Raw genomic sequence first — 24,639 nt, 5'->3', positions numbered from 1 at the left:
CCTTAATTTTAAAAGTTACAATTGTACAGCTGGAGGAGATGGGGTATAAAACAGAGTTAAAGGACAAAGTGAAGTTCCTCTTTCAAAGGGTGTCTTCACTGTACTGGGAATATCTAACCTACTTAGCATCTATCAGCAGAGAAAATTGAAATTATATCTGAGTAAAAGGCAAATGCTTATTGTGACTTCCGTGGAAGCTTCCTATAACTGACCTTCAGTGAAAAGGCCTATAAACATAAAATAGAATGCGTCTTGGCTCAAGTCTTTCTTTCCCCCCACAGCTGCTTCATCATCTTCTGATACCTAGAATTTCAGATTAATGGTATGCTAATAGTTAACTTAAATATTTAACTTAGAAATATAGTTTTTAATGCAAATAATTTTAGACTATTCATGGGTCATTATTTCATTAAAATATATACACTGCCTATACAAATACAGAAATATATTAGTTCAAAATTTTTTCTACAATATAATTAATTTTTAAGTTGTTGTACCTATATTTTAATGTGCATTATATAGATTCTTAATGGAGATTGTTCCTTTATTTCCCTCTTCTTGCTACAGCTTAATTCTTGATTATAAGTTCTGTATACAATTCCTCTAAATTTTGAGAATTTCAATTCCCAAGTTTATTGCTTACATCATATTTGACAAAGTATATATTAATTTCCATCTCTTCCATTCTTCTGAGATCTTATTTGAGTTAATATGACTGTGTGCACTTTGATTCAAATTTATCTTGGATGTCATTCCAGTAATGGAAGATTATTATCTTTTACTTTCAATTTATTCATTCTTTTTTTTAATGTGGCTATGAACTTTTTATCTTAATTTAAACATCTTGATTACATAAATTATTGTGATTAGGTTTCAGTCATTTAAAGAACACCCCCTTCACCAGTGCAACATTCCTACCACCAATAACCCAAATCTCCCTCCATTCCACCCCACCCCCACCTGTACTCAAGACAGGCTTTTCAGTTTCCTCATTCATTCACATGATTATGGTAGTTCTCTGTGTAGTTATTTGTATAGCTGCACTTACCACTCTTTGTGATGACCTTCATGAAGTGAGCTGGTGTTCCAGCCCTCCTCTCATTGTCTCTGAGGATTGTTACAAAAATGAATTTTATTTTTCTTAAACCCATAGATAAGTGAGACTATTCTGCGTCTCTCTCTCTCTCCCTGACTTATTTCACTCAGCATGATAGATTCCATGTACATCCATGCATAGGAAAATTACATGACTTCATCTCTCCTGACAGCTCCATAATATTCCATTGTGTATATGTACCATAGTTTCTTTAGCCATTCGTCTGTTGAAGGGTATCTTGGTTGTTTCCAGAGACTGGCTATTGTGAATAGTGCTGCAATAAATATAGGTGTGAGGAAGGGTTTTGTATTGTATTCTTGTGTTCTTAGGGATATCCCTAGGAATGGTATAGCTCGGTCGATTGGGAGCTCAATTCCCAGATTTTGGAGGAATCTCCATATCGCTTTCCATAGAGGTTGGACTAGACAGCATTCCCACCAGCAGTGGATAAGAGTTCCTTTCTCTCCAGCACTGATTGTTCTCATTCTTTGTGATGTGTGCCAATCTCTGCAGTGTGAGGTGGTATCTCATCGTTGTTTTGATTTGCATCTCCCTGATGATTAGTGATGAGGAGCATTTTTTCATGTGCCTTTTGGCCATTTGTATTTCTTTTTTTTTTATCAAAGTGTCTGTTCATTTCTTCTCCCCATTTTTTATGGAATTAGATGTATTTTTCTTGTAAAGTCCTGTCAGTGCCCTGTATATTTTGGATATTAGCCCCTTATCTAAGGGTGTTGGGTGAATAGAATCTCCCACTCAGTGGGTGACTCTTGTATCCTGGGCACTATTTCTTTTGAGGTGCAGAAGCTTCTAAGTTTAATGTATTCCCATCTGTTGATCTCTGCTTTCACTTGTTTGGAAAGTGCAGTTTCCTCCTTGAAGATGCCTTTAGTCTCAATGTCATGGAGTGTTTTACAGACGTCTTGATCTATATATCTTGTGGTATCAGGTCTGATATTAAGGTTTTTAATCCATTTGGATTTTACCTTAGTACATGATGTTAACTGGGGTGTCTATGTTCGCTTTTTTTGCTAACCAGTTCTGCCAGCACAACTTGTTGAAGAGGTTTTTCCATTCTCCACTTAGGATTTCTTTCTCCTTTGTCAAAAAATAGGTAATTGCATGTCTGGGGACAATGTCTGAGAACTCAAGCCTATTCCACTGATCTGAGGGTCTGTCTTTATTTCAATACCATGCCATTTTGATAACTATTGCCTTGTAGTACAGTTTAAAATTGGGAAAAATAATGCCTCCCATTTTCCTGTTCCCTAGGAGTGCTTTAGCTATTCAAAGGTGTTTATTGTTTCAGATAAAGTTAATAAGTGTTTGATCCACTTCTTTAAAAAATGTCATGGGTATTTTTAAGGAAATTGCATTAAATCTGTATAATGCTTTGGGGAAATTGCCATTTTAATTATGTTAATCCTGCCAATCCAAGAGCAGGGTATGTGTTTCCATTTATGTGTGTCCTCTCTTATTTCTTGGAGCAGGGCTTTATAGTTTTCTTTGTATAGGTCCTTCATGTCTTTGGTCAAGTTGACTCCAAGATATTTGAGTTTGTGTGGCACTGTTGTGAATGGAATTGCCTTCCTGACTTCCATCTCTTCCCTATCATTATTGGTGTATAAAAAGGCCATTGATTTCTGTAGGTTGATTTTGTAGCCTGCCACCTTGCTATTGAATTTATTGTTTCTAGAAGCTTATTGGTAGAGTCTTTAGGGTTTTCTAAGTAGAGTATCATGTCATCTGCAAACAATGAGAGCTTGACTTCTTCCTTTCTTTTCTGGATTCCCTTGATATCTTTTTCTTGCCTGATTGCTACAGCAAGAACTTGCAGTACTATGTTGAAGAGGACCAGTGAGAGCAGACAGCCTTGTGTTGTACCAGAATTTCTAATATGGGTTATCCGATTTCTCTCTCTCTTTCTTTGTAATTTTTGCCAATGGTCTATCAATCTTGTTTATTATTTCAAAGAACCAACTTCTGCTTTCGTTGATCTTTCACTTTGTTTTTTGGTGTTACTCTTCATTGAGTTCTGCTTTCAGCTTTGTTATTTCCTTCTGTCTCCCTATTTTTGATTCCTTTTGTTGGTCATTTTCTAATTTTTTGAGCTGTGTCATTAAGTTATTCAGGTATGCCCCTTTTTCCTTCCTGATGTGTGCTTGTAGAGTTATAAATTTTCCTCTCAGGACTGCTCTTGCTGTGTCCCATAGATTCTGGCAGTTTTTGTCTTCATTGTCATTTGTTTCCAGGAAAGTTTTGATTTCCTTTTTGATTTCATCTTTGACACACTGGTTGTTAAGTAGCAGGGTGTCTAATTTCCAATTGTTAAAGTTTTTCTTCTGTGTGGCTTTGTAGTTCACATCTAATTTCAGAGCCTGTGGTCAGGAAAAGTAGCCTGCAAGGTTTCTATCCTCTTGATTTTATGGAGGTATGATTTATGTGTCAGCATGTAGTCTATTCTGGAGAATGACACATGTACATTGGAAAAGAATGTGTATCCAGATTTTTTGGAATGGAGTGTCCTGTATATATCTACTTGTCCTCTCTTCATTCTCTGTGGATGGTGTTTGCCTGCGAGGTTTCCCCATTATCACGCTTGTAGTGTGGTTTTTTTGTGCGTGTTGTGGTGGGGTTCACTGGTTAGAAAGAGTGCGTGGCCATGAAGCAGCCGTGCTCTTCTGCTGCCTCTAGTTGACAGTCCTCAGAGTGTTCAAAGGCACAGCAGGGCGGAGCCTCTGGAGGCCAGAGACCTCAGCTTATTGGACAGCAACCTCCGCAGCCAGAATGTACTTACTAGGCAGCTTCAAAATGCAGTTTTTTGGGGGTGCGCTCCGTAGGCTTCTGAGGAAACCTTCAGGGATTCAGAAACACAGGCAGACAGATGCAGAAGTTTCCCTTAAAGTCTTCAGAATGAACAAAGGCACAGCAGGGTGGAGCCTCCACAGGCCAGAGACCTCAGCTTATTGGACAGCGGCCCCCGCAGCCAGAATGTACTTACTGGGGAGCTTCAAAATGCAGTTTTTTGGGGGTGCGCTCCCTAGGCCTCTGAGGAGACAGGTGCAGAAGAAGTTTTCCTTGAAGTTCTCAGAGTGAACCAATTTATTCATTCTTTATTGTATTTTTGGCAATATTGAGTAGAACCAATTGCAATAATATTCTTTATTATCTGTTAACAAATTTACCAAGTCACTTATAGATTTAAGAAAGCTGAGGAATATTTTTTTTCTTAATTTTATGACTGGTTTAGGGTCAAGGTGGGCAAAAAATAGCAAGTAAAATTAGAAGTTAAAGAATATTAAAAAATAAAATAACCAATATTGGGAAAAGTAAAGTTAATTTCTGTTTGTTTTGGAGGTGACCTCAGATGTTGCTCAGGGCTTACTCCTGGTTCTGTGATCCTACATGACTTAGTGCATATGGGATGCTAGATTTCAATTATAATAAGTCAATGAAAGCCAGTGTCCTATCCAGAATACTATTGTTGTATCCCCTAAACAAAGTCATTGTATATGATCTAAAATAGGAAAAACATTTGTTTTTAAATTACAAGAAAATTTACCAATCATTAGAAATGCAAAGTGATAGGTAATTGGGAAAATAAATATGTTTAAAAAGTACAAGGTAGAAGGTAAAAGTAATTCCTCATACATAGATGATCGAGTCTTATAAAAGTTGATGCTTAGAGGCCAGAGTGATAGAACAGTAGGTTGGAATTTTGCCTTGCACAAACAACCACAGTTCAATCCCTACATCCCATATAGTCCCTCAAGTTGGCTAGGATTAATTTTGAGTGCAGATACAGGAGTAATCCCTGGGTGCAGCCAAGTATGACCCCCAATAAAGGTGATGCTTAAACAACCTAGAAATACTCATTATCATTTATAAGATGCCCACAAAAATAAGAAGTTTCTTTGATAGAAGATTAAGCACATACACTATAAAATTGAGATAAATATTGGATTGGAAGAAAGTCTCTAGTTTACAAATGAGAAAGACTTTGTGAGTATCTTGGTGTCCCCCCAAAAGCTTTCTATTGAAGAAAACCATGTAGGGTATACAGAGCTCAAAATCAGTACAATAAATTATAATTATATAAATAATGCATTGAATATCTATATACGGTCATTTAGCTGAATATAGGGGTCACAAAAATTTAGCAACAGTGAAAATTTTCTGAGCATACAATGACAAAAAGTTAGTACAAGATCAATTACTTAATGAATCTCAGGCATTTCTGGCAACAGTTACCTGTGCCACTGGTGAACAAAGTTTAAGTAGCTTTCTCTGCACTAAAACACACATTGTCATTGTCTGGGAAGAGATAATGAAAACACTACCCTTGGAGTCAATTCCACAATTGTTCCAATGTGTGTCAATTGGAAGTTGTGTAAGCCATGCTGCCCACAGCTCCTTCTCATCTTGAAAGGCTACACAGTGATCACCATACTAAATCCATATAAACCAAATTTAAACATTATGTTCTCAGCGGTTATAGTTTATATGTTTTAGCTAAAAATGTCAAATTAGTTGCTGAACTTATACCTTGTATATGTGAGGCCCTGAGTTTATAATCCATCACTACATATTACCACTAAACAATTTGAGAGGAGACCCTAAACCCCAGCACTACTGAGTATGTCTCTGAAGCACTGTAACAATAACTAAAATAAGATCAATTATATTTTTATTCATACTTTAAAATTGGTAAGCTTAATAAGTGATAATTAAAGAGGTTAAAATACAGTAATTATTGTAACTACTGAATATTCATGCACTAATAAAGGTATCAAAAACAACATATTGTAAAATTAGCAAAGCACAGAAAGTTCTACATTGCTCCCAAAAGAAAAAAAATTCAGAAAACATTAAACATATATTACATTTGTAATTTAATACCTGTATTTTTATTTTAAATTTATTTATTTTAAATACCTACTTTTTTACTGTACTTTTTTCTCTAAATTTTATTTTATTTTATTTACAAAGTTCTTCATAGTTGGGTGTGAGACATTCAATGAATCAGGGCTAATTGCACCACCAATGTCGACCTCCTTCCACCAATGTTCCCAGATTGTAACCCATACTACCACCCTTTGCCCCCAGCCTTCCAGTATAAGAGATTTATTTAAAGTTTACTCATACTTTTATTATTTTTTTGGGTTTTTGAATCATACCTTATGGTGCTCAAGGGTTATTCCTGGCACTGCACATAGAAATAGCTCCTGACTCACAGGACCATATGTGCCAGGGATTGAACCAGGGATCGTCTTGGGTCAGCTGCATGCAAGGCAAACAAATGCTCTACTACTGTGCTACTACTCCCGCCCCTTACCCATACTTTTAAATAAATATATTAATAATCAACCACAAGTAACATTTATAATATCATATATTTTAGATTATATATCAAAATTGATTTATACTTTAAAAGCACTAAAATATATAAAGTATGACAATTAAATGTATTTGTATATTCAGAAGTAAATAAATCATTGGTCATCACATAGAAACCACATTTTAGATATAAATGGAATTGTGAATAAAATTTGTTCAAACACACTAAATTTTAACAATGAAGTTATATTTTTCTATATAAAACTCATAAGAGGAAAGAGTGATTGTTAAAATGTCTAAGAAATAAAATTTCCCTGTGGTTATTTACTTTCTGCTTTGATGTAGAGCTTCCAAAGCTTTTAAATTTAGAGTAAACAGGAAGATAAAAATAATATTTATTTTGGCCCTCTTCCTTAAATAAAGCAAGATTTCTATATATAATACAGAGAATATTAAGGATAGGGTTTGTTACAGAGTACTGGGAGAAATCTCAAAAATATTAGTGAATCATCATAAGATTGATTTGTTTTTTATTTGGGCTGCATATTCTTTTCAGATTAATGAAAGATCTGTTTCATTAAATAAGGTTCACAAGATGAAGGAACAGCATTAATTTAAGCATTGTCAGTGTCTGTGATGAAAAAAAACTTAAATAGAGCTTAAAAATTACTAGTCAAATACCCCCAAGTAATCAGAGGACGATAAAGAAATAATCCTACCTGATACCTAGTGGAAAAAAATTATCATAAATCATTGGTAAATATCTCTATTGACCACCAGAGTCCTCTACTATCACTGGATATTTTATTCTCTCTTCTTACAGAATAAGGCCCTTTTAAAAAGGAATAAATTGAGAGTTTAGTTCCTTGAGAAATAAATTGTTGCTTTTATATAAAATTGACATGTAGCACTTCAAAATTTAAGAAAATAAATTGAGAATTTAGTCATATACTAAAACTCTCCACATAGGAATTCCTTTTCTTTTTTTTAAAATAATATATTTATTTAAACACCGTGATTACAATCATGATTGTAGTTGGGTTTCAGTCATAAAAAGAACACCTACCTGGGGGCCAAAGAGATAGCATGGAGGTAGAGCATTTGCCTTGCATGCATAAGGATGGTGGTTTGAATCCCGACATCCCTTTTGGTCCCCCGAGCCTGCCAGGAGCGATTTCTGAGCATAGAGCCAGGAGTAACCCCTGAGAGCTGCTGGTTGTGACCCAAAAACAAAAAACAAAAAACAAAAGAACACCTCCCTTCACCAGTACCTCATTCCCATCACTAATGTTCCCCATCTCCCTCACACCCGCCTGTATTCAAGGCAGGCATTCTCCTTGTCATGAGAGTTGTCAGTGTCGTTATTTCTCTAACTGCACTCAATACTCTTTGTGGTGAACTTCATATGGTGAGCCAATCCTTCCAGTCCTCATCTCTGTTGTCTCTGGGCCTTATTACAATAACATCTTTTATTTTTCTTAAAACGCATAGATGAGTGAGTCTATTCTATGTCTATGTCTCTCCCTCTGACTTATTTCACTCAGCATAATAGTTTCCATGACCTACCATGTATAGGAAAATTTCATCACTTTATCTATCCTGATGAATGCATAATATTCCATTGTGTATATGTATCACCATTTCTTTAGCCATTCATTTGTTGAAAGGGTATCTTGATTGTTGCTCGATTCTGGCTATAGTAAATGTGGTGAAATCAATCTGGCTGGAAAGACTGCTAATCTTCCTTTAAAAATTCAACACAACAAATTATATAATATTTTTCCTTACTGAGTGCTAGGATGTCTGAAACAGAAAACACTAAAAATAGATTTAATTTTTTTATTTATAGCATTGTGATTTAAAAGTTTTTATAATTGAGTTTTAGACAATCAGTATTTCAGCACCAATTCTACCACCAGAATCACTCTCCCTCCACTAATATTCCCAGAACCCATGCCATACCTCCTCCTCCCCAAGAACCTTTTTATAGATAAGTATGGTTGTTAATGTTTGGACCTCACTGTTGTTGACTTTGTGGCTTGGATGGTTAGTTTGGATTTTTAGCTTAGTCCTTCATTAACATTAACACAAATGTACTTGATCCCCTTGACCCCCTATTATTTCACATGTCTTTTCCTCTATTTCATTCCCTCTCACTATATCCTGTGCCAAGAGTATTCTAGGAAACCCCTATTCAAACCATTGCATTCCCTAATGCAGTTATTCAAAATACCAAATATATAAAATGCCAAATATTAATTTTGGTTTTGTGAGTTAGGAGTATAGGCATAATTCTGGCACAAATGAGAAAGTTTTTTTTTAGTTGAATTACCATCTCATACAGAATAAATGTTAATGGTTAGTCTCATAAAATACTACCAAAGAAAAACATTTCTTTCATCAATGTCCCCACTTTCCCTCCAGTTCCTACCCCCAACCTGCCTCTATGACAAATAATTTTCTTCTCAGTGTGCTTTTTCCTTTTAGATAATGTAGCCCCCTTACTTTATTTAATTCACTTCAATGTATGCGGTTTTTTTTCTTGAAAACTTCTTCAAATTTTAGAATTTAGTTGATTGTTCAGTTGCTCCAAATTAGATCCTTAACACTATATGACCATCTCTACACTACTAAGGATGGCCTTGTCAGTCTCTGAAATTCTACTGGGTTTCCAATTGTATCCTCCTAGAATTACTTTCTTGGCAACAGAAATGAAACATAGCTCCCAGATGGATGTCTCCAGAAATGACCCCTATTTTCCTGAAGAATTTCTTTGAAGACTCTTTTAAAGCCAAAATTAAGGAAACAATGCTACCAATCATCATTTTTTTTCTATTTGGTGTCACACTCTGAAGCTCTGGGATGGGTGGAGTGCAAGGTAAATGACTTATTTGCAAATTATCTCACTCCTAATTTTCTATGTTTAAGCTTCTTTTATTTTCTAAATAGTGAGATTATCTATTAAATTTGTCAGTTTGATGAGATTTTGCATTGCAGAAGAGGGAGCCTCACCCTGCTGACATTTGAAGTTTCATTATGTACTAAGAAGTCTCCACACATGTGTGGAGTTTTTTAAATTAAATTACCACTTATAACTATCAATTTCTGAATGGCTTACATGTGATAAAGAGGAGTACAGCATCTAACCTCAGAAAGTTTATCTACAAAACTGTAAATTCGAGTCCAGAGAGATAGCATGGATGTGGCGCATTTGCCTTGCAAGCAAAAGGATTGTGGTTAGAATCCCAGCATCCCATATGGTCCCCCAAGCCTGCCAAGAGCGATTTCTGAGCATAGAGCCAGGAGGAATCCCTGAGCATTTCCGGGTGTGACACCCCTCCCCCCAAAAAAAACACCCGTAAATTCACTTATTTTACAATGACATCATTTGTTGTCTGTAGACCCAAATATAGTCACCCAGAAAATATTGCTGTAAAAGAAATAAAGACAGTTTTGTTAGATCTTACACACTCAATTAAAAGTTAATGTCTATAGATAACTGTGGCCATTTCAGTTATATGGGCCCATATAATCACAATGAGGCATGGAAGTAAATTCCATCATGTTGTCAAGGATGAGGCAGACACAAATGCTTGTCTAACATCACTGCTAACTATAGACATATTTTAACAAACTCTTGTGCTGACTATCTGGATATTTGGTATTAGTTCACTATTGCAAAATGAAAAAAAAGTAAGCAGAAAACAGTAAACTTGACAGCTCTGTCATTCAAATAACTATTGGGACAAAAAATAAAACTGCCAATGGAAAATATGTTTCTAAAAATATGACTAATTTTACTTGGAAAGTGAGAAAAAAATGGAACTGAAGTCACTGAAATTTTAGAAACACAGTTCTTTTAATTATTTTAATTTACTTCTCCAATCTTCTTTAAGAATTATTATTAAAGGTGGACAGAAGTGATAGCACAGCAGGTAGGGCATCTGTCTTACATGAGGCCAATCCAGACGCTATCCCTGGTATACCATATGGTCCCCTGAGACTGACAGGAGTGTTTTCTGAGTGCAGAGTCAGGAGTAACTCCTGAGCACCTTCTGATGAGACCCAGAAACCAAAAAACAAAAAAGAATTATTATTAAAGGGAATCTTAAGAACACTTAGACTCATTCTTAAAAATCAGGTTTCAAATGTCCAGTTTATTTCTTATGCTTTTTGATTTTTTTTATAATAAGCCAAAGTAACAGTCAATTACACTTTCTTCTGAATGACTAGATTGGCTTAAATGAGGAAAAGAAATATTTTAAGGTAAAAAAAATTTGTAAAATCTGGAAACAGAATTTGAAGGGTAAAACAAATTAGGATAATTAAACATGATCAAACACTTATGTGTAAAGCACAGAATGAAAAGCTCTTATGATAAAAAATTTATTAAATAAAAAATTATTTAAGTTCAAATATGACCATGTAAGTAACAAAATAAATCTTAATGAGTTGTAAGAGGGCAAAATTTTTGGTATTTTTATTCCAAACATTCTAAACTTTATCTGATAGCTTACTTACAAAAGCTTTAAAATTAAATTTTTTTATATATTTTTTAAAGAGTTTACCTTTCTTCAGTATAAAAACCTATCAGAGTAAAACTAATAATATCTATGTTTTACGTTCCTATTGAATTGATTTATTTAAGTGTCCTCTTTCCAAATTCCTTGAGTTGTTCAATAAATCTGTCATAAATACGATGATCTAAAACCTGCAACAGATGCATTGATCTAATCAACTGTAACAAAATACCCCCATTTAGTGTCATAAACATTTCACTATCCAAAAGCATCAGCATTTAGTAGACCTGAAAGCTGACTCACAAAAATATTTCTTTATTGCAGCAAAAGCAACAACCAATAACCATTTTTCAGTATACAGTACTAACTTTAAACATAGTATAAAATATTTCTCAGTAAAGACATAAGCATTACCCAAATAAATTTAGATATGTGGTCTCAGATATGGAGAAAAAAATCAGTTCAGGTTCATTAGTTAAAGTTAAGTTCTAAGTCTGAGCACTACTCATGCTTAGTATCAGTATCAAAAATTATTGTTTTGGTGCTCGCTTCAGCAGCACATATACTAAAATTGGAATAATACAGAGAAGATTAATATGGCTCCTGTGCAAGGATGAGATGCAAATTTGTGATGCATTCCATATTTTTTAATTATTTTTATTTTTATTTTGATCATAATGGAGTGCATATCTTTCACAGTAGTACATATCAACATTGAATCAGGGGAATACCCATCACCAAATTTGTCCTCCCTCATCCCAGTTCCCCTTCTGCAACCCATATACCCCACCATAACCCCCTGAACTGCCAGAGTAGGTGGTCCTCTTTTTGTCCAGCTCACTATTAGTGATCATATATCTGTTTGGTCCTGGTATCCTCCCCTATCACCCCCTCTATTTAAGGAGTGGAGCTAGATAAATCAAGTTATGTGGCTTTGTTTGAAGGAAAGAAAAGCCATAGATTGGGGTACAAAATAAGAAGAAAAGAAAAAGAAGTCAAATATGCTGAAAATAGGCAGAGTCCTTCCAGAGGATTTCAACCTCAGTTTGAGAGAGGATGTGAAAAAGGCAATTGAAACACCACCACAATACAGAAAGAAATATCAAATTAAATATCCAGTGAGCACCATAGCAATAAAGACAAGCGCCACACAACAGTCTCGGTTCTGAAATCAACTCATGCCGTAGTGCAAAAAGAAAGAGAAAGATAAGATAAAATAAAATAAAATAATATTGGAGACATCAACTTCAATCTCTACACTAATATAAAGATGTCAAAAAATCCATATTTTTAAAAGAATTTAGGCCCCCCAAAAAATCTTTGTTTTGGAGACCAGAGAGACAATATAGTGGAAAAGGTGCTTGCCTTGCATACTGCTGACCTGGTACAATCCCAGCACCCTAATGCATAGCCAGAAGTAGCCCCAAGCTTTGTGGTACACACACACACACACACACACACACACACACACACACACACACACACACACACACAAAGCACAAAGCAAAATAAAACAATATTTTTTCTTTTTATGTTATAGAAAAGTAAATTTGTTAAGAAAGTTTTGAATTTCTGTATCCATAGTTACTGCCTAAGGATAAAGCAAAATTTAAACTGGCAATTTTAAAATATGATTCTGTTAGCTGTGAAGAACTTAGTTAACTTTGTTAGAGTAGGAAAGCTATACAGACTGATTTACTTACAGAGGATGTGGGATGTGTACTTTTAGTGTAGTGTGGTCTCTACTCAATTCAATACATGCATTTACATAGTATGTCACATTTGAGATTGCTTTGTATACAATTTTTAAAATTTGTTGTAAGACTTTATAAAAAAGGTAGAAATTCAAATTTAACTCTAATTATATTTATTCATTTTTGTTTTGGGGCCACACCCAGTGGAACTCAGGGCTTACTCCTGGATCTATGCTCAGGGATCATGAGATAAGTGCTAGGAAATTAAATTGAATTGGCTACATGTAGAACCTTACCCACTACATTACATCTCCATTCCTAAGTATAATTTCTCTGTAATTCATCTATCATACATTTTATTTTATTTTGGGGCCACAGTCGGTGACGCTCAGGGGTTACTCCTGGCTGGGCACTCAGAAATCGCTCATGGCTTAGGGATTATATGGGATGCTGAGGGATCAAACCATGGTCTGTCCTGGATTAGCTAGTGCAAGGCAAATGCCCTACCACTGTACCATTGCTCTGGCCCCTCTATCATCAATTTTATACTTTCAGAGACTTCCAATATCAATTGTTATATCTGTTCATAATTTGTAGTTGTTTATTCTTCATATATAGATCTTAGGTCATTTCTTTCCGGAATTATTTGGTAATAGTAAAAATACATTTTGTTAATTTTGTAGCCTGCCTGCCACCTTGCTATATGAGTCTATTGTTTCTAGAATCTTTTAATAGAGACTTTAGGGTTTTCTAGGTAGAGTATCATGTCATCTGCAAACAGTGAGAGCTTGACTTCTTCCTTTCCTATCTGGATTCCATTGATATCTTTTTTTTTTTTGCCTAATTGCTATAGCATGGACGTCCAATGCAATGTTGAATAGGAGTGATGAGACAGGACAGCCTTGTCTTGTGTCAAATTTAGAGGGAAGGCTTTTATTTTTTCTCCATTGAGGACATTATTTTCATTTGGCTTGTGGTAGATGGCCTTAACTGTATATAGAAAGGTTCCTTCCAGTGCCATCTTGCTGAGTGTTTTGATCAAGAATAGGTATTGGGCCTTATCAAATGCTTTCTCTGCGTCTATTGATATGATCATGTGATTTTTATTTTTCTTGTTGTTGAAGTTGTGTATTGTGTTAATAGATTTACAGATTTTAAACCAGCCTTGCATTTCTGGGATGAAACCTACTTGATCGTAGTGGATGATCTTCTTAATGAGGCATTGAATCCAATTTGTCTGGTTTAGGTATCAAGGTGATGTTGGCTTGATAAAAGCTATTTGGAAGTGTTCCTGTTTGTTCAATTTCATGAAAGAGTCTTGCCAGGCTTGATAGTAGTTCCTCTTGAAAGATTTGAAAGAATTCATTAGTGAATCCAACTGGGCCTGGGCTTTTGTTTTTGGGCAGACATTTGATTACTGTCTTAATTTCCTCAGTAGTGATGGGGGTATTTAGATATGCTACATCCTTTTTATTCAACCATGGAAGATTATAATAGTTCAAGAATTTATCCATTTCTTCCACGTTCTCATTTGTAGTTGCATAGAGTTTCTCAAAGTAGTTTCTGATTACCCTTTGAATCTCTGCCATATCAGTAGTGATTTCTCCTTTTTCATTCCTATTATGAGTTATCAAGTTTCTCTCTCTCTCTTTCTTTGTTAGTTTTGCCATCGGTCTCTCAATCTTATTTATTCGTTCAAAGAACCAACTTCTGATTTCCACTTCATTGATTTCTTTTCTTTTTTTTTTTTTTTTTGGATTTTGGGCCACACCTGGTGGTGCTCAGGGGTTACTCCTGGCTGTCTGCTCAGAAATAGCTCCTGGCAGGCACGGGGGACCATATGGAACACCGAGATTCGAACCAACCACCTTTGGTCCTGGATCGGCTGCTTGCAAGGCAAACTCCACTGTGCTATCTCTCCGAGCCCCACTTCATTGATTTCTGCTCTCAGTTTTGTTATTTACTTATGTCTCCCTATTTTTCAATTCTTTTTTTGAGCATTTTTTAATTCTATGAGCTGTGTCATTAAGCTGTTCAGGTGCCCCTTCCTCTTTCCTGATGTGTGCTTGCAAAGCTATAAATTTTCCTCTCAGTACCGCTTTTTCTGTGTCTCAGAGGTTCTGATATTTTGTGTCTCCATTGTCATTTGATTCTATGAAGGTTTGATTTTCTCTTTGACTTTATCTAGTACACACTGGTTATTCAGTATGAGGCTGTTTAACTTCCAGGTATTAAATTTTTCTTCTGTGTCCCTTTGTAGTTCACATATAATTTCAGGGCCTTGTGGTCAGCGAATATAGCCTGCAAAATTTTTATCCTCTTGATATTATGGAGGTACGTTTTATGTGAATGTAGTTTATACTGGAAAATGTCCCATGTACATTAAAGAAGAATGTGTATTCAGGTTTCTGGGGGGTGGAGTGTCCTATATATATCTACTAGGCCTCTTTCTTCCATTTCTCTTTTCAGGTCTAGTATATTCTTGTTGGGTTTCAGTCTGGTTGACCTATTCAGTGTTGACAATGCCATGTTGAGCTCTCCCACAATTTTGTGTTGTTATTGATATTATTTTTCAGATTCATCAACAGTTGTATTAAATATTTTGCTGGCCCCTCATTTGGTGCATATATATTTAGGAGAGTGATTTCTTCCTGCTCTACATATCTCTTGTTTAATATGAAATCTCCATCTTTGTCCCTTATAACTTTCCTGAAGTATAAAGTTTGCATCATCTGATATTAGTATGGCCACTCCAGCTTTTTTATGGGTGTTGTTTGCTTGGATGATTTTCCTTCAGCCTTTTATTTTGAGTGTATATTTGTTCTGACTATTCAGGTGTGTTTCTTGTTGTCAGCAGAAAGTTGGATTGAGTTTTTTGATCCATTTAGCCACTCTGTGTCTCTTAACTGGTGCATTTAGTCCTTTGACATTGAGAGAAAGAATTGCCCTGATATTTAATGCCATCTTTATATCAGAGTTTGGTGTGTCTGTTGGTCAGTCTTGTATTAAAGTAGGTTTTTCAGGTTTTCTTTTAAGATTGGTTTTGAGTTTGTGAAGTTTCTGAGATGTTGTTTGTCTGTGAAACCATGTATTGTTCCTTCAAACCTGAAAGTGAGTTTTGCTGGGTGCAGTTTTCTAGGTGAAGCATTTATTTCATTGAGTTTTGTCACTATGTCCCACCACTGCTTTCTGGCCGTGAGTTTTTCTGATGACAGGTCTGCAGTAAATCTCAAGGATGTTCCCTTGAATGTAATTTCTCTTTTCAATCTTGCTGCTTTCAGAATTCTGTCTCTATCTGTGAGATTCGTCATTGTGACTAGGATGTGTCTTGGGGTGTTTTTTCTGGGGTCTCTTTTAGTTGGTACTCTTCTGGCATGCAGGATTTGATCACATGTATTCTTTAGCTCTGGTAGTTTCTCTTTAATGATGTTCTTGACCGTTGATTCTTCCTGGAGATTTTTTTCCTGGGTCTCTAGGACTCCAATGATTCTTAAGTCGTTTCTGTTGAGCTTATCACAGACTTCTATTTTCATCTGTTCCCATTCTTTGAGTAATTTTCCATTGTTTGATCATTTGCTTTAAGGCTTTTTTCCAATCTCTTCTGCTGTATAAAGTTGTTATTCATCTCATCTTCCAGTGTACTAATTCTATCCTCAGCTGCTGTTAATCCGTGGGAAAGCTCATACATGTTTTTCTTCAATTTATCTACTGAGTTTTTCAAACCTGTTATTTGACGTGAAATTTTAGTTTGGAGTTTTCTCATTTCTATCTTCATATCCACTTGATTTTTATTAGTGTTCTCTTCTATACTTTCTTTGAGTTCTTTGAATTTCTTTCATATTTCAACTCTAAACTTTTTATCTGAGAGACTGACTAAATGGTTGGCCATGTTCTGGTCATCTGAGTTGCCATCTTCATTCTCTATGTCTGGCACTGGCCTGCGTTGTTTCCCCATTGTCACACTTGTATTGTGGGTTATTCTACGTGTTGTGGTTGTATTCATTGGCTAAATGATGTGGGTGGCTGCGTAGGGAAGTGGATCGGCCACACTCCTCTGGCTCCTCCCTCTCTGGGTGTATCAACTTTCCTCCAGGGAAGGCTCCAGGGAGGGCTAGCTGTGTGCAGATGAAGCCACACACTGGATGAAATCAGGCTCTAGGGAAGGCTAACCATGCGCAGATGAAGCCATACACAGGATGAAATCAGGCCATGAATGTAGCACAGCACAGGAAACAGTCAGAGCTAGGTGCTGTCATCTGAGTTCCATCAGACTTCTGCGGCTTCCCCATTTTCGGGCGTATCAACTCACCTCTACCCCACTTCAGCTTTACCACCAGTTCCTTTCCAGAGACCATGTTCTACTCCAGCTGTGGCCTTGCCTTCATTGACTTTTCACCATGCCAAGCTTGTTTCTAATTCTAAGCCTTTGTTCATGCTGCTACCTCCATTTAGAATAGTTTCTTCACCTGTACATGTAGTCCATGTCTTGCAGGGTGTTGTTCCTACTATCAAGCCTTTTTTATTTATTCTGACCTCTTGCAACTCTTGAACTTGACTTAGCATTCATAAAGCTTTTAGCAAGTCTTCAAACTATTTTTAAAATAATATCTTTATTTAAGCACAAACTAATTTGAATATATATTTTATTTTTTATTTAAAGAAAGTGCATCACATAGTTGACATAATCATAATACATTTGTTTCCAGATAAGTTAAAGCAATGTTATTGAAAAACTTAAAATTAAAGAGAAGATTAATAAAAGAAGGAATTATAGTAGCAAGCTAATTTGTGAAAAATATTGTATCACCATAAAGTCATTACTACAATGGCAGAAAGTTTTTTAAGCTCTTGTGGTTATATGTTCTATCTGTGAAATTGTGGTGTTCCCTTAAGGATGACAGCATCAAAAAATGAAGTTGTCCAGATATTCAAAGCTATAATTCTATGAATTTTAGGGGTATATACTCTGCGGTAGGGCCTTCTGGAAGAAGGTCCATGTTTTTCTTATTTTATAACTGTTTTAGATAATTTTTTTTTTATTTTGTTTTGTAGTCACAATCAGTGGTGCTTACAACTACTTCTAGCTCAGTGCTTGGGAGCTTCTCCTGCTGATATCAGGATCAAACAACAACCTCTCATACAAAGCATATGCTTAGCTAACTGGGCTCTCTGGTCCAGTAAGAAAAAACATTTTAAAGACTATACTTAAATATTTTCCTTTTATTTCTGAGTAAAAAATGGAAATTCTGGGTCTGGAGCGATAGTACAACTGTGGAGCATTTGTCTTGCAAGGAGCTAATCCTGGATAAACCCCAGGTTGATTCCTAGCATCCCATATGGTCCCCCAAGCCTGCAGGAGCGATTTCTGAGTGCAGAGCCAGGAGAAAACCTGGAGCACCCCTGGTGTGACCACCCCCCCCAATTTTTTTTCCTTTTTCATTGGTCTTTTTCAGTTTAACCAGTGCAGGTGATTATATCTGCATTGTGGGACTGCTAGTTTTGAAAGTGGGTTCATTAGTGTGTGGTAAAACTTTGTGAGAGACGACAACCCTATATTTGACAATGGCATTTAGATAAAAGCAGTGGTGGTGGGGTGGTGTAGATCAATAAGACAGAGGGTCCAGCATTTGCTTTTCATGCATCCAACCTGGTTTGTTCCCTGACATTTCATACGGTCCCCCAAACCTGCCAGTAGTAATTTCTGAGAGCACAACCAGGAGTAACCCCTGAGCACTGCCAGGTATGACCTAAAAACAACAAAAAAAATGTGACTAGGGGAAATGGAAGAGGCATACAGTATTTGTGGGATTTGTAATTGGAATGTGCTATTGCCAATGGGATTTGTGCAGATTATTTGGTGGGCTAAGGTGACGTATTAATGCAAATGAATTCCTATTCCCTTGGCAGAGATCATTGAAGATCACTTATATCTCTACAAAAGATATGTAAAATAACTCGTAAAAATGGTATGTGCTCGGAGTGAGACCAATAAATGGAGATTAACTTTAACTTAGATTCTACTTATTCAACTTTTATAAAATCTCTATAGAACATTAAACTTTTTGTAAAATTTCTTTGCTACTTAAATTCTCTGGAACAGATTTTTCCTTTCACATGAAAAATAATCAATGATAGAATGTCTACCTATTTCATGTTTCCTACATAGATTCCTCTTATTGTGGATACTCAGAAATTGAGTTACATAAGATCCTATTAAAAAATATTTGCCATCCTTCTGCATGCAAGGTAAAAGCCTGATATCCATGCTATTTCTCCGGTCCCTCATAGTTTTTTTTTCAACTATAGTTCAACCCTCTAATGGTCAGTAACTGGCCCCCTATTTAAAAAGTTTGAGGACCTTTGATATAGACTATGAGCAAACAATAAATATTTGTCAGATAGACCAAACCAAAAATAACTAAAAATTTTGACCTACATAGAATAAAGTGAGTGAACCAGAATTTATTTTTTTTCTTTTTCTTTTCTTTTTTTTTAATTTAAACACCTTGATTACATACATGATTGTGTTTGGGTTTCAGTCATGTAAAGAACACCACCCATCACCAGTGCAACATTCCCATCACCAATGTCCCAAATCTCCCTCCTCCCCACCAGACCATCGCCTGTACTCTAAACAGGCTCTCCATTTTCCTCATACATTCTCATTATTAGGAGAGTTCAAAATGTAGTTATTTCTCTAACTAAACTCATTACTCTTTGTGGTGAGCTTCCTGATGTGAGCTGGAACTTCCAGCTCTTTTCTCTTTTGTGTCTGAAAATTACTATTGCAAGAATGTCTTTCATTTTTCTTAAAACCCATAGATGAGTGAGACCATTCTGCAATTTTCTCTCTCTCTCTGACTTATTTTACTCAGCATAATAGATTCCGTGTACATCCATGTATAGGAAAATTTCATGACTTCATCTCTCCTGATAGCTGCATAATATTCCATTGTGTATATGTTTCACAGTTTCCTTAGCCATTCATCTGTTGAAGGGCATCTTGGTTGTTTCCAGAGTCTTGCTATGGTAAATAGTGCTGCAATGAATATAGGTGTAAGGAAGGGGTTTTTGTATTGTATTTTTGTGTTCCTAGGGTATATTCCTAGGAGTGGTATAGCTGGATCGTATGGGAGCTCGATTTCCAGTTTTTGGAGGAATCACCATATTGCTTTCCATAAAGGTTGAACTAGACGGCATTCCCACCAGCAATGGATAAGAGTTACTTTCTCTCACATCCCCGCCAACACTGTTTATTCTCATTCTTTGTGATGTGTGCCATTCTCTGTGGTGTGAGGTGGTATCTCATCGTTGTTTTGATTTGCATCTCCCTGATGATTAGTGATGTGGAGCATTTTTTCATGTGTCTTTTAGCCATATGTATTTCTTCTTTGTCAAAATGTCTGTTCATTTCTTCTCCACATTTTCTGATGGGATTAGATGTTTTTTTCTTGTAAAGTTCTGTCAGTGCCTTGTATATTTTGGTGATTAGCCCCTTATCTGATGGGTATTGGGTGAATAGATTCTCCCACTCAGTGGGTGGCTCTTGTATCCTGGGCACTATTTCCTTTGAAGTGCAGAAGCTTCTCAGCTTAATATATTCCCATCTGTTAATCTCTGCTTTCACATGCTTGGAGAGTGCAGTTTCCTCCTTGAATATGCCTGTAATGTCCTGGAGTGTTTTGCCTATGTGTTGTTCTATATATCTTATGGTTTTGGGTCTGATATCGAGGTCTTTAATCCATTTGGATTTTACCTTCGTACATGATGTTAGCTGGGGGTCTAAGTTCAATTTTTTTGCAAGTGGCTATCCAATTGTGCCAACACCACTTGTTGAAGAGGCTTTCTTTGCTCCATTTAGGATTTCCTGCTCTTTTATCAAAAATTAGGTGATTGTATGTCTGGGGAACATTTTTTGAGTATTCAAGTCTATTCCACTGATCTGAGGGCCTGTCTTTATTCCAATACCATGCTGTTTTGATAACTATTGCTTTCTAGTACAATTTAAAGTTGGGGAAAGTAATTCCTCCCATATTCTTTTTCCCAATGATTGCTTGCAACTTTCGTGGGAGTCCCCCGACCCGCGGGGGTGTGGAAATGAAAGTTGCTAGTTATTAGTGGGTTCACTCGAGCAGAACCGACCTGTAAAGAAGAACTAGAGAGATTAGTAAAAGAAGCCTTCAAGACAACACATGCTGTTCAAAAAGGGAAGTTTATTGTTGGGGGATCAGCTTTTAAGGGCTGAAACACGTCAGGGGTGTTACAAATTTTACACCAATCACAGTTACAAGCATTTATTAGCATAAATTGGGGCAGGTAGTAGGGAGGGGCAGAGGTAGACCTGAGCACGTTTTACTAAAAGGCATAAGATTCAAACAAAGTTTTTAATAATGTTTGCTAACACAAAGGCAAACTCTATATTTTTCTTTCTGGCTGGATATATTGGGCTGCTCTGAATTACTTTATTTTTGTCTATTTCCTTTGTTCTCAAGGCATGGGCCTTTTGGTCACGTGGGTGGCCAGATTAGGAATTACTGAGGTGTCCTATGTTCCAGGTTTCATCAGCTAGGCTCCCCACAGTTCTCCCTTTACTGTAATAATAAAAGAAGAAGAGCAAAGTGGGTGGAGTCACCTGTCTTAGGTTATTTGGTGGGCTTCCAGTTCTGGACATGGCAACAAGAGACCAAATTAAAAGTTTTTGCGCGCAAAATATTAGGAATGCCATGTTTGCACCCAGACACTGGCACCAAACTATTCCCCGTCATGGGCATCTCCACAGCCAGGAGCAGAGCAAGCAGGGGCGTTTAGCCAGATACTCAAAACTCCTTAAAGCTCAGAGGTATATCCAAGGCTTCAAGTTCTTCGGGGTGCATTTAGGAGAGCCACTGATATTGGACCTATACTGAACATTAGGGCAATCTCAGTAACCGGATTTTTAACAAACTTGTGAGGCGACAGAATGCCTTGGGGCCAAAGGAAAAATTAGCAAAAAGCTAATGAAAGGACCGAATTAGGTAGCAGCTTAGCCAGGATGAGGTAGAGGACCAATTTTTATATCAGGACTCATCTTAATCCCTGTTTATTTCTATCCTCTAGACTTTCCTCCACAAGTCCAATGCTATTTCTAGCTAAGCCAAGTTTATTTTAAAAAGCAACATTTTATTCTAAGGATGACACAAATTTCCCCCTCCCTCAAAAAAAGTTAATTTTAAACCACGGCAGTTTTTCTGCTCTAATACTGCTAGGGATTGAACAGTTAAGTAGTGTAAACTTTTTCTAAGTTTGTAAACATTTTTAACAACAGTTATGAGGCATTAACAGATTTTAGAGTATGAACCAATGAATAAATTTTTGTGCTTACACCAGTAACACCCAGGCCTTTCAATAAGGCTGGGGTGGAGGCAATGTTTGTTTTTATACTGCAGCGGGAGAGAGACAAAGTTATATTTAAGAGGTAATAAGGCAATTTTTGATTTAACAGTTAATTTTGGCATTAAAACAACCAAAACACAGTAGTTCTAGGACTAAAGAAACAAATGTAAAACAATGGGGGAGATAAACCAGTGAAAACAGGCAAGAAACGTTGAATTGGGGGCAATTATGAACTGAAAGGAGAAATTAACGACAAGAATTTGATTACAATTTTAAATAGGGGGAATCATATTGGGTACCAAGGGGCAAAGTTCAAGTCCCACCACTAGTTTTAAAGTTAAGCCACGTTTTTGAAGCTTCATACCGCATCGCAGAAGGTTGGTGTCATTGGTGAAGTAAGGCAGGTCAAGGCAGCAATTTAGGCCGGTGAGGTGGGTGAATAGCAGGTACCGAAGGCGTCTGGGCGGAGGCGTTGATTATGACAAGGATGAGCTGAGAAGAGGAGGGGGGTTCGGAGGACAGCATGGGCTGGAAGGGTGGGGAAGCAGGCAGAGTTCTGAAGAGCTTCGGCGCCATAAAAGGGGAAGGGAAGGAACCAGAGGTGTTGTCAACGTCTTGCAAGGGAGAGTCAAGTGTAGCGAACAAATTAATGAAGCCTTGGTGCGAAGGGGGTGGTTGGTGGCAGTGGGCATTAAGGACAGCCAGGCAGAGTACCAAATTCAGCATTGTCAAAGGTGGAGTTAGTCAGAAACAGGTCCGCAGGAATTGCAGCTAGCAGGTGGGGTGGCAGGCTTTTTTGAAGTGAATGAGGACAGGACTGCAGGAAGCTGTAGGAGGTTTATAAGAAAACAACTTGGCAGGAGGTAAAATGATTATTTTTGAATGCCACAGGAATGCCTTCTGACTTTTGCCAGACTTTAGCCTTAAAAAATTTTATAATTAATGATAGCCAATTGTTTAAAAACTTTTAACCTGAACTTAAATGATTTTTTTTAAACTTATTAGTTATATTTTAAAGCTAGATGCTATTTTTTTTTTTTTTGCTACAAATTTATATTTTATAGGCCTTAAATTACACATAGCAGGAAAGTTGGGGATTGTAAAGTTCAGAAATTTTTCAGGGAAAAGTTATCCCGGATGGCCATTGAAAAATTTTGGATTTTACCATTCCCCACACTTTCTGCCATGCTGTTAGGACAAAGCTGGCTTAGCACAGGATTTTTTAGCAGGATTTTACAGTTAGTTAGATGACCAGACTAAGCCAGATAAAAAAATTAATTGAAATTTCAAAAATGGATAAGACTTTAAAAATTGTATTATTATGAAATGCAAAAATAACAAATAGACAAAACAAACAACACGAAACACAACATTGTGGCCACTTTCACACATAACACACACACATGAACAGACAAGAGGATTTATTTAAAACTTGCATTAGAAAAATTGACAAGTGCTTTTAAATATTTAGCCGGCATGTTTGTAAAAAAATTTTTTAATGTAGCTGGAGTGGAACTTTGCTGAAAATAAATTTTAAGGTTTAGCTTTAACACAAAACATTTTTAAAACAATTCTAATTTGAAATTTAAAACATGAAGTAAAATGTTAGCAATTAAAAAAAATTTTGTTAAGTGAAATGGTTAGGGGAGCACTGAAGAAGGAGTTTCCACTGTGAAGTATGATATTATTTGCTGAAAATGAACAGGTTTGTTATAAATTGGTTTCACAGTAGAACAGTAAGACAGCTGTAATAAAGTGTTAAAATTTTATGATTAAACACAAGAGCATGAACTATGATTATTAAAGGTATAAAAAACTGACCTTAAAAAATAACTGTTTTTACTTTGAAGACTTTAAGTGAATAATTTGTAAAAAATATTAGATACCAAATTAACAAAATGTTTAGACATTATAAAATATAGTTAAAGACATTTGATGCATTTTTACACCTAGAACTTAAGACCAAAATTATATTTGATACTAGTTAATTTGCTTTTATAATATTACTTATAAAATTAAATATATATATATTTTTATTAATACTAGATTTTTTTACTTTGACACAAATGTACAGATTTGTATAATGTGCTGACCTTTTGAATACACTTAAAAGGATAGTTGTTGTAATGCAAAGGTAAAGAACAATTTCTTTAGCACAAAATTAAAACTAAGGGTATTATGAAGCACACCTGGGTGTTAACTGCAATAAAATTAAATATATTATTTAAAAAGGTTAACCACATTATTTTTAACATTTTTTTTAAATACCTTAAGAATTAAAATAAATTTTCTAATAGAAATATAAAAAGACTCAGATTTTAATACCTGTGTGTACATTTAAATTTTTAAAACACCAAAAGGTTTTATGAATGGGGCGCTCTGGGGAGCTTTGGATCTGGGGCTGTTGCCTCGACATCCTCAGCCTGAGGGGCTGTGGGAGCTCCAGCAGCGAGCTAGAGCTAGCGGGGGGAGGGGTGTCCGCCCTGCTAGCTGATTGCTAAAACGGCAGCTGGCCAGGAAGGCAGGGGGGGAGAGCAAGGTTGTTGCCGAGTATGCGTTCGGGGAGCTGAGGCGACAGCTCGAAGGAAGGGGTAAACGCTGGTAGAGAGAGAGCACATTT

The 24,639-nt window shown here is 36.2% G+C and overlaps 1 non-coding gene across 1 annotated transcript; it reads left to right on the top strand.

Annotated features, from left to right (window-relative positions):
• The first annotated feature begins 11,494 nt into the window (after window positions 1–11,494).
• On the top strand, window positions 11,495–11,601 carry LOC126033079 (U6 spliceosomal RNA). The gene has a single exon (XR_007504236.1). It is a non-coding gene; the product is annotated as a U6 spliceosomal RNA (small nuclear RNA).
• Window positions 11,602–24,639: the final 13,038 nt, after the last annotated feature.

This window comes from Suncus etruscus, chromosome 16 (assembly GCF_024139225.1).
Source record: "Suncus etruscus isolate mSunEtr1 chromosome 16, mSunEtr1.pri.cur, whole genome shotgun sequence".
Classification (NCBI taxonomy): domain Eukaryota; kingdom Metazoa; phylum Chordata; class Mammalia; order Eulipotyphla; family Soricidae; genus Suncus; species Suncus etruscus.
This window is presented reverse-complemented; position numbering and strand designations above follow the sequence as displayed.